General features: G+C 48.1%; 1 protein-coding gene across 1 annotated transcript in view; it reads left to right on the forward strand.

Annotated features, from left to right (window-relative positions):
- The window catches only part of LOC137414956 (E3 ubiquitin/ISG15 ligase TRIM25-like), a 1058494-nt gene that overhangs the window by 968979 nt on the left and 77471 nt on the right, over window positions 1-12044 (forward strand). The gene's annotated exons all lie outside the window — the stretch shown is intronic.

The raw sequence follows: 12044 nt of genomic DNA on the forward strand, positions 1-12044 counted from the left end.
TCTTTGGTTGTTGTCATAAATCATATTTGTTCTTCCTTACCTTTTGGTTTCCTCTTGTTCGATCGCTTTCGTCTTTTCTCCATTGAGTACCGGTGGCACGATTTCGGAACCGCTTTAATCGGGTTTAGTTCTTTGATAACGGCTCGGACTTCGGATTGCTAAACCGCTCGGCAATTACCATCATATCCGTGGTTCGAGCGGGAATTATCTCCCTGCTTTGGGGTCAGATTTGTACTCAGGTATTTGGGACTCCATTGACCAATCACCCTGGCCAATCTCGACCGGAGGGGAGCGTTATAATTTCCAGGATCAGGGGACGGCCAGCTTAAAAGACAAGGGGATTAACCCCCCCAAGGGGAGCGCCGACCCCGAATCTGAAACAATATATATATATATATATATATATATATATATATATATAATTATATATATATATATATATATATATATATATATATATATATATATATATATATATATATATATATATATACATACTTGGCATTTAATATGGAATATTTTTTTTGTGGGGGTGAACTTACTTTTAAAGATGGCTTAGAACCAAAAGTTCATTGGAATTATGTTGAAATTATTCGAGATTTTGTTAATGTGACCTTTAAAAGAAACAAAAAACACATTTGACATTTCGAAACAAATAAATTGATCCTTGAAAGTGATGTAAACTGATATCGAACTCAATTAATGGACAGTACTGTGTTAAACTTCTGTACGTTTTCCAGAAGTATCTCTTTATTTTGCACATTAGCCAATTTTTTTTTTAACAAAAACAAAAGTTAAATTACGACTGGGATTACGGACAGTAAAATTAGTTCAGTACTTCGTGTAACCCCCAATCCGACCGCAAAGCAAGGAGATAACTCCCGTTCAGACCGCGGACAAGATGGGAATTGCCGAGCGGTTTAGCAATCCGAAGCCTGAGCCATTAACAAAGGACTAACCCTGATCCTGAGCGGTTTCCCAAATCGTGCCACAGGTACTCAATGGAAAGGACGAAGACTATCGAATGGAGAGGAAACCAAAAGGTAAGGAAGAACAAAGGATTTATTACAACAACCAAAGAAGAGGAAACGAAAGGGAAGAATGTACAAGAAGAAGAAGAAGCAGGACACAGAGCAAGCTTATCTATACAATCTTACTTAACCCCAGGATGAACAGACAGACTTACACGGGATGGTGATGGGTAGGGGAGGAAGGTCCAAGCAGATGGTCCAGGCGATGGGATCCAGCTCCGGTCCACTCGAGTCCGGCTTCGGGTCCGCGGCGAAGAATGGCCGGAGCTACGCGTGTCATTGGTGCACGACCGGACCTTTACATATGCGAGGGCTGGACTGCTGCGTATGTAATATGTGCATCTGCTGCCTCTCTCTCTCTCAATGCTCATACAGCGCCTTCCAAACGAGTTAAATTCAATCAAATGAGTTCATCAATCACCAGGTGCACTTCGCGCAGTCCATACACAATGGCCTCCCCTCGCGCAGTCCGAACACAATGGCCTCCCCTCGCGCAGTCCTTACACAATGGCCTCCCCTCGCGCAGTCCTCTCAATACAATAGAGCTCCCTCGCGCAGTCCTTCAGAGGGCTTTGCGTGCGCGCTTATATGGGCAAGCCCAGCGAACCCTCTGGAAGCTCCAGCCACGCCCTTACCAGGCCATCCCACCTCAGCCCTGATTGGCTGGTTGACAGGGCCATGCCTCATTCTTGGCGCTCTGCCCCCTTCTTCTCCAGCTTGACCGCGTGTGTCATGGCTGCGCCTGTGTGAACGCTAACCAAGGCGCGTATCAGAATTGGTTGGAGAGGGATGTCGCCAAATGAACGGAAAAGGGCCTATCTTATTTAATTAATGCAACGCAGATGCAACTATTGGGAACATAGCCTTATTTAAACGCATACAGTGAAACCTTGACTTACGAGTCCACCAACTTACAAGTTTTCCGAGATACGAGCCGTCGCTCGGGCGGTTTTTTGCTTTGAGATGCGAGCCGAGATCTGAGTTACGAGCTTACGCCAACCGCCACTAGGTGGCCCAACGAGCGTTCCGGTCACGTGGTTATCTTGCCGTGCAAGCATCTCTGCTGTATATCGCTGCTGCTTTGTTTTCGCATGTTGGTTATTTTGGAAAATTTCTTAGTTTTAACCATGGGTCCTAAGAAATTGAGTGCCAAGGGCAGTACTGAGAAGAAGAAGAGGATGATGTGCTTGGATATAAAACACGCAATCGTCGAAAAACATGAGTGAGGTGTGCGTGTTGTCGACTTGGCGAGGCAGTACGATCGTAGCAGTACGATCGAAACATTTTGAAAGAGAGGAAGAAACAAACCTCGTTGGACAGGTTTTTATTGAAACGCCCTGCAAGTGAAAGCGAGGAAAGTGTGGCGAAAAAGGCAAAAGTTATCTCCTCCACCTCCGCCAGCATCTTCGTCTGATCTTCAAGGTAAATACACTTAATAAAACCAGTTTATTTCTTTACATTCTCTTTTATTATGTACAGTATATACGAGGTCGTGTTTGTTTATACATTATTTGTTATTTATAAAGTACATTTTTCTTATTTTAAAACACGTAACAAAAAAAATTGGTGTGGTTTTTTGGGGGCTGGAACGGTTAATAGCATTTCAATTCATTTTAATGGGGAAATTTAATTTGAGAAACGAGCAAATTGAGTTACGAGCTCGGTCACAGAACGAATTAAACTCGTAAGTCAAGGTTTCACTGTACTAAGGAGATAACTAAAGGTTCCTATGGTGTCCTACGTGTTGCTCGTGGACTAACTATGGGTGCGACCTTATTAAATGATGGAATATTTACAAGAGTTATTATTTACAAGTATTTAAAAGTGAGGGGTTCTAAAAACCGCAACACTGCACCCTCCTTTCCTCCAGGCCCCGCCCGGGCCGAAGGCCATCAACAAGTTTAATTTAATGTGACACTTAGGTGTGGTAACCCTCTACTTTTAACCTCACCCTGAGTGCGACAGTTTTAACACTAAATATGTCCCACCTGCTGCGTTGCATTCTACCTAACAGACTCATTCTCACAGACTAACCGAATTGCGGAATTGGTCTTCAAATCTACACATTTAGCCGGTGGGGAGCATTATTTACAAAGACTAGTTATGTACAACTACACCCATGACCTGTCTTTGGTGGGAACAAAAGCAGAAGTTTTTGATAAGAGGGAAAATCATTGCCAGGCACTGCAGTGACACACCATACCATATGCACCAATCAACAAAATTCACCAAAAGCACCATAAAGCACCCTAAAACACCATAACACAAAAAAAATGCACAAAACACATTTTAAAACAATAATAAAATGGTGTCTTCTTTCTTCTGGGCTGGCTGCTGGGCCGCTGGTTCTGGCTGCCTTCTTGCTTGCAGTCTATTTAATAATTTTAAAAAGGCACACACCACGTCCGCTTTTTATTTACGGCCAGCAGGGCCAACTGAGGTGGTCCACCTGCATGGCATGGCGGCTACTTAAAACACAGTGGTCCGCAATCAGACACAGCTGGCCACAGTGGCCGGTCCCAAAGTGGTGCCAGGCCACAGAACGTGTGGTCCAAAGTGGTGCCAGTGTGGAAGAGATGGAATCCCAACAATGTCACCCCCACGTCATGATGCATCTTTCAACCAACCAAACATTTGCAAAAAAATCTGGTGTGGAGTTTTATCACCTCGGTGAGTGGACGTAGAAGGTGCGAAGAGACTTTCTCCTATCTATGCTTCTAAATGACATTAACTCTTTAAACTGCCCGGTGTCTTTCCCTGCAAAACCATTGGCCACTTTAGACTATGTGGTTCTAGAAACCAATTCCCATTGAACATAACGTGGCACTCACCAAATTTGGGGTCTCACTCCCCCGATTCTTCCCCCCTGTGCCCTCGCACAATTTCGGGGCCGGGTCATGTGGCTCACCAGCAGGTCCGCTCACCTGCACACCTCCGCCACTGTACATCGCCACCCGAGCTTACCTGCTCCTCACCCTAACCTGGGGAAGGCTCTCTCACCCCACTACCGCCCTCTCTGGCGTCGGGCTACCCGGGTCCTCTCCATAGGATCCTCGGGCCCCATTGAACTCTAACTGGCTCCCAGAGCCTACCTGCGGCCTCACCTGGCCAACAGACTAACAGTGGCGGAGTGCCCAACCAATCATTCTTACTAACAGGCCACTAGACCAGCCATTTTACTCCACGAATGCACCCATCCAAGCAGTACTCTGCTACTTTCAGCACCACAGATGTCAATATCCAACCACAATTTACCTACTCCCTCTACATACTTTTAAACTACCCTCCCCGGGTATTCGTGAAGGGGTCCATCCTGAACCCCATCCACTCCCTCGCACCATACACTCCACTCCCCGTATTCCACACCACTCACTCCATAACATTCATTCCATACTCCATTTATTCCATCCAACCATTCTCACTTGCCACCATGCAAGTCAATTACCCAATGCACAATCACACCCATTCTCAATACTCTGCTCAATGCATTTCCCCTTCTCCAAACCATTGCCTCATTTCATCACCAGCACTACCCGGAACTTCCATACCAATTCCTCATTTCATCACCCTCACGACAAACACACTGCATCATCTGGCTACCTGGTTTTCCCTCTAATTTAGTGCTTCCCTGTCACCCCTTATACTATTGCACATCCCTCATCGTTATCAACCAACTACCCTACTCTACGTCCCCCACTACTCGTACAAAGTCACTACTTAATTCTACAGTCCCCCTATGGTCATTTTCTAAATCCCTATACATTAACCTAACCCTCCTGGGCTAGTTTGTACAGCCAATCCCCATAAACTAAAGCTCCTCTGCCCCAAAGATGTGAGGGATGGTAGAGCCACCATCCCTCTACATCGGGCATCTCCCACTATCACCCCCAGTCCTCTGGCACTATGAGCCCCCTTCATAAGAGGTACTGGGTGCCGCCTCGGCATCAAGAGCCAAGGCGATCCACGAGGGTGGCTGCTCGCCGGTGTAGGGTCTTATCCGGTCGGCATGGACGATCCGAGTGAGGGCTCGTGGCCCCATTTTGATCTTAACGACCATGTCACAGACTTGCGACAGGACGACCCCCGGGCCTTGCCAGGGAGAGGTGAGTTTTGGGCACCTACCCTTCCGCCTCCGGGGATTGAAGAACCAAATCTTCATCCCCGGAGCGTACTGACTCCCCTGGCTCCGGTGGTCGTACCTGCGCTTCATCTTGGCCCCCGCCAGATGGAGCTGGCGGCGGGCGAAGGCATGGACCCTCTCCATGCCTTCTTCCAAGTGATGTGCAAAGCCCTCCCTCGACGGGATATCAGTGGTCTCTGGCACGGGACCGCATAGCAAGTCGGCGGGAGCGCGCAACTCCCACCCATACATAAGCAACGCTGGAATGCTGGCTAGTTCGGTAGGCCATTAACAAATACGGGAGATGTTCGTCCCAGTCATCCTGACGGGTGGTGGTGAACAACGCCAGTTGTTGGATCAATGTTCGGTTGAACCGTTCCACCATCCTGTCAGATTGTGGCCGCAAGGGCATTGTCCGTGTTTTCCTAATTGACAGGAGTCTGCACACATCTTTTAGTAATTGACTCTCAAAATTTCGACCCTGATCGGTGTGCAGCTCCTGTGGAATCCCATGCCGACATACAAATCCTTCCACGAAGGCCTGTGCGACCACCCCGGCTTCTTGGTTGGGGAGGGCATAGGCCTCCGGCCACTTTGTGAAATAGTCCATTACAACGAGGATGTACTTATTACCTTGGCGGGTGCGGGGTAGTGGTCCTAGAATATCCATGGCCACCTGCTCAAGGGGGGCCCCCACCTGGTGTAATTGAAGGGGGGCCCTCATTCTCCATGCTGGTCCCTTTTTAGCAGTTATGGCGTCGCATCTCCGACACCAGTCCTGTATATCGCGCCCCATATTAACCCAATAGAACCTCCGGCGGACCCGAGATGTTGTCTTTGTCCTGCCCAAATGGCCGCAGGAGCGGGTACCATGCACCTGCTGTAATATGATGTTCTTAAATTTGTCAGGGACTACCACCACCCAGGAAGTTCTCTCAGAGGGAACCTCCACCCACTTGCGATATAAGATGTTATCCTTCAATTCCAGGGTCTGCCACTGAGCCCAATATGCCTTTGTGGGTGCCCCGAGGGGGGTGACCTCTTCCCCATTAGGTCTTTGTCCCAATAGAACCCATTCGCACACCCGTCCCAGGACGGGATCCTCCCGCTGGGCCATGTTCCAAGCCAATGTTCCAAATTATTCATCTGTGGTTAGTGGCAAAATTGGCCCTCTCACCCGGGTTGCACGGATGACGAGGATAGGGGTGGAATCGCCCAATTGTTCCTTCTCCTCGTGCCTCGCACAAAATTTGCAGTTTTCCCCCAAACAAGGACGCCGAGAGAGTGCATCGGCATTCCCATGGGCCTTCCCGGCCCTATGGGTCACACAAAAATCGTACTGCTGCAACTTTTCCAACCACCTTGCAATTTGGCCCTCGGATTCCTTGAACCGAGGGAGCCATTGCAAGGAGAAATGGTCAGTTCGAACCAAAAATTTGTACGGGTGGAAATGGCTCATGGCAGCCAGCATAGCCAATAGTTCCTTGCGAGTGACGCAATAATTTCGTTCTGGCCTACTCATGGCCCGACTATAATACGCGATCACTCTCTCCACGCCCTCCTGCGTCTGAGACAAAACTGCGCCCAATCCTTCCTGGCTTGCATCCGTGTCCAGGGTAAATGTTCCGTCACTAGTGGGGTAAGCTAGATCGGGTGCGGATGTCAAACACCCCTTCAATGCTAGGAAGGCCTCTTGGCACTCCCTTGTCCAATTAAATCTCGTCCCCTTCTCCGTAAGCCAGTGAGGGGGCCGGGCCAACTCTGCAAATTTTGCCATAAAGCGCCGGTAGTAGGAACAGAGTCCCAAAAATCCCCGCACCTCCTTGATAGTACGTGGTGCGGGCCACTCCTCCACCGCTGTAATTTTGCCTGGGTCTGTTTTTACCCCCTCGCGACCGATAACGTGACCTAAATAGGCCACCTCTCTAGCAAACAAAGTACATTTGGTTGGACTCAATTTCAGCCCTGCCTGTCTGAGGCACCCAAACACCTGGTCCAAATTAGCTATTGCCTGGGGGAATGTTTTAGCATGTACCAGGACGTCATCCAGGTACACCATGCATGATTGCCATGGCATGCCGCCTAGTACATGCTCCATTAAACTCTCAAAGGTGGCGGGGGCGTTACACAAACCAAACGGCATCACAGTGAACTGATGCAGCCCCTTACCTGTGGAAAATGCCGTTTTCACCTCCCCTGCCCTATCCATTTCCACCTGCCAATACCCACTCTTGAGGTCCAAAGTTGAGAACCAATTTGAGCCCGCAACGGCATCGAGGGTGTCATCAATTCTTGGCAGGGGATATGAGTCATTGAGTGTCACGTTCTTTAGCTGGCGATCGTCCACGCAGAAACGCGTGGTCCCATCTTTCTTTTTGACCAGCACAACAGGTGACATCCAAGGACTTCCTGAGGGCTCGTTGAAACCTGCATTAAGCATTTTTTCTACCTGCTCGTCAGCTTCCTCCCTCTTGCTCCAAGGGAGCCATCGGGCGGGCTGACGAATAGGCCGGGCTTCACCGGTGTGGATCTGATGTTTCACCAGGCCCGTACGTCCAATATCCTCGGAGGACAAGGAGAAGATATCCAAATGGGATTCAATTAATTTGTGTAAGGCCTCCCTCTAGGTACCTCCCAACTCTACGCTACATCGATTTACCATCTCGCAAATGGGCTCGGGCCAATTCCTAGTACTTTCTGAAGGCTCCCTCTGGGCACCTCCCAACTCTACGCTACTTCGATTTACCATCTCGCAAATGGGCTCGGGCCAATTCCTAGTACTTTCTGAAGGCTCCCTCTGGGGCTGGCTCGGCTGGACGTTCTCGTCCCTCACTGCCGCGACTTCGTTAACTGGGGGGCAGCCGGCTACCTTCGTGCCCCTTACTATAGTGTGTGGGTCTGTACTTATATTAATTACTCGGACGGCCACCACCGACCCGTCCGTTTTTATGAGGGTGCGGCCCACGATTAAACCCAGGATGGACTGCGCTGCCACCAGTTCGACCAGGCCGCAGGACTCCTGCCATGTTGGGCGAGCTAGCCATCGGGTCGGCACGATGGCCTCGGCCCTCGGAGGGATGGTCACGGCCTCGGAAGCCTCCAGCTCCGTTCTCTCGGCCATGCTCACCCCCTCCAATGGTAGCTCCTCTACTCCCACTTGCAGGGTCCCCCGGCACAAATCGATTTTACAACCGCTGGCAGTCAACAAATCCAATCCTATTAAGCATGGGTCGCACACCTCCGCCACCCAAACTTATATCTCTCTTTTTACCGACCCCAACTTGAGGGTTACAAAACAACGCCCTATGATCGGGTCCGTTACCCCGGTAGTCAGCTGCAAACTATGATTTTCCAGACGCTGGATTTTATCCCAGCCGTCTGCCCTCGATTTAAGGATCACAGGGCTGATGATCGTGGCGCTAGCTCCTGTGTTCACTACGGCGTCTACGCCCACGCGGGCAATTTTGCACCGAATCGTCAAGCTACCTGTTCCAATTTGGCCACAATGAATGACCTGTCGCGTCAATGAAGGCGCTTCACCATCCCCTACTACCGAACACGGCCCGGTATGCCCGGCAGCATCTTCTAGTTTCCCGGGCCCTGGCTGCGGGGGGGGGGGGGTGTCTGAGGCCGGCAGCTATTGTACGACTCTCTCTCTCTCTCTCTCTCTCTCTCTCTCTCTCTCTCTCTCTCTCTCTCTCTCTCTCTCTCTCTCTCCTCATACAGCGCCTTCCAAACGAGTTCAATTCAATGAAACGAGTTCATCAATCACCAGGTGCACTTCGTGCAGTCCGTACACAATGGCCTCCCCTCGCGCAGTCCAAACAAAATGGCGTCCCCTCATGCAGTCCTTACACAATGGCCTCCCCTCGCACAGTCCTTACACAATGGCCTCCCCTCGCGCAGTCCTCTCAATACAATAGAGCTCCCTCGCGCAGTCCTTCAGAGGGCTTTGCGTGCGCGCTTATATGAGCAAGCCCAGTGAACCATCTGGAAGCTCCAGCCACGCCCTTACCAGGCCATCCCACTCAGCCCTGATTGGCTGGTTGACAGGGCCACGCCTCGTTCTTGGTGCTCCGCCCCCTTCTTCTCCAGCCTGACCGCGTGCGTAATGGCGGCGCCTGTGCGAACGCTAACCAAGGCGCGTAACAGAATTGGTTGGAGAGGGACGTCGCAAAATGAACGGAATAGGGCCTATCTTATTTAATTAATGCAACGCAGATGCAACTATTGGGAACACAGCCGTATTTAAACACATACTAAGGAGATAACTAAAGGTTCCTATGGTGTCCTACGTGTTGCTCGTTGACTAACTATGGGTGCAACCTTATTAAATGATGGAATATTTACAAGAGTTATTATTTTCAAGTATTTACAAGTGAGGGGTTCTAAAAACCGCAACAATATATATATATATATATATATATATATATATATATATATATATATATATATATATATATATATATATATATATATACAGTATATATATATGTATATATATATATATATATATATATATATATATATATATATATATATATATATATATATATATATATATATATACTGTATATATATATATATATATATATATATATATTAGGGTGGTCCTCAAATGTACACCAAAAAATTAAACTGGACTTTTTCAGGTGCTTGTTGCTAAAATTGTTCCTTATTGTGAAAAAATGAAATGTGCCAAAGATGGTTTCTATACGACTTTATTTGCTACTGTCACACATGGGTTGAAAATTACAATGTTTCAGTATCGACACACAAAATTATTTTTAATAAACTAACACTCAGATGTAATCCCAAATCAGTAAGAATGTATGACAATCATCATAAACACACAGAGGAAGAGTCCTCCACACCATTGATTCCTCATTAATAAGTTCTGTGGTAAATTATTTCCTCCTTATCTTCTTTGCGTCGGGGAACTGATGGTGATGCCACTCAACAACTTGCAACAGGTACTGGTGCTGCTGTTCATCCTTTGTCAAGACTTGATTGTAGTCCTGTATTAATGCTACACCACGTTCTGCAAAGTCGTTGACAGTGGCAATACCGCGCAAGACTTGCTGTGATGACTGAAATGATGGGTCATCGGCCCACTCACCAGGGTCCTTTTCTAGGAAGTCAGTATTGACTTTGAATGCAGTAAAAATTCGCAGTGAGGCAGAAGTAACAAAATCTGCAACAGTCTTGGCAGCGATGGCTTCTTTTGCTGTAAGATCCACATGTACCCGTGGTTGAGGATTCTCTTGGCATTCTTCTTTAAGAGCAGCTACTATCATTCGCTTGACATCAAGCTCAACACTATCGTCAAACAGAGCAAGTCCTGCCAGTTCTTCGCTGAGGTACCACAAGTGATTGGAAAGCTTTTTGCTGGTGGCTTCGGCAATCACTGAATCAGGATAGAAAATGAGTGCTTTTAAGAGAGCTAGGTCTCCAGCGGGAGCACCAATGGCAGATGAAGCGCTGAACCAGGCTTTGGTATACACTGCTCCAACAAATGCTGTAAAACGCTTTATGCCAGTGAGTTCCTTTGGGGTCAGTCAAAACTGATCACGGAACAAGTAGATCTTGATTCCATAAATCACACGGGCGATCCATCTTGCCCGATGCATGGCTCCTGGCTGCATGAACCTGAATCCTCTCGGAGGACGCTCACCAAACAGAATAATAGTCAACTCAAGAAGTTCACGGTAGTCATCTCGTAGTTGGCCCGATTCCAGTTTCTGGATGCAGAATGAAACGATATCTTCTTTGCAACTTAAAAATACACGTGAAACTACAGAGTCCAGGTCATCAGGCATCATTGGCTTAAACTTCCTTTGGTCAATGGAATTCCAGTTTGACTGGAAACGCTTGAAGACGGCTATCTCAAGTCCTGTTGATGGACCAAGAAATGGTTTGAATGCTGCCATTGCTGCCTCTACCACTAGTTCCAGAATGTGATGCCGGCATGCAAAATGTAATAGTGGTCGTCCAAGCTTTTGCTGCAAAATAGTGCATGCACCAAGTGCTGAACCATTGTTGCTGGCTGTCGTGTCAAAGCTCATACCTGCCACCATGTCTTGCAAATGCCATTCTTCGAGGCATTGCATAACAGCAGCAGCTGTTGCTAGTCCAGTTCCTGCTGGCAGCTTTGGCACACCCAGAAGCTTTCCAGTTCCTTGTGGGTCACTGACAATGACAGGAAGGCGATCAACTTTTTTAGTCCCATCGTCTGGAAGGAGCTTGCCATCCCAATGAACTACCAGACTTGTGTTTGGAGCATAGGATGCCTGGATGTCACCTGCAATTGTCTTCCGTTGGATCCGCCTGGATTTCCTGATCGATGTGCGGTTGATGGCCAACTCTGAAGGGTCGTGTCCCAGAGCAGAGGCTGCTGCTGACAAGATGTGAACAGCTGATCGATCGCTAACCTTGGTGCGGTCGAGAGCTGCTGTTAGGTCCGGTGTAACAATGCTACTTGCATGCTTTCGGCTCTGCCTCTTTGAAGCAGATAGAACAGCAGAGTCGTCATGATCACTGGCTTCAGCACTGCTGTCTGTTGATGATGCTAGCTCAAGAGTCTCCTCTCGGGCTGCTTGCTTCTCTTTTTCATGCTGCTCTCTTTCAGTCAACACCTTGTCGCGTTGATGTGTCCGCTCCTCTTTTCCTGCTAGCACCTTGTCAACACCAACCATAAAGCCCCATCGACCTGGCTCCCGGTGTGCCTTAAGGAATTCACGGTCCTCTGGTATTTTGATCAGATCAAGGACATCAACATGAGCAATGTCAAATAAGTCATGTCGACCGGTTTGAAACTGCTCTTCTTTCTTTATCTGAGGGACAGATCGCCGGCTTTTTCCTTTCAGGATGGATCTGTATTGTTCTACTTTTCT

This window comes from Myxine glutinosa, chromosome 1, assembly GCF_964187855.1.
Source record: "Myxine glutinosa chromosome 1, kmMyxGlut1.1, whole genome shotgun sequence".
In the NCBI taxonomy this organism is placed as follows: Eukaryota; Metazoa; Chordata; class Myxini; order Myxiniformes; family Myxinidae; genus Myxine; species Myxine glutinosa.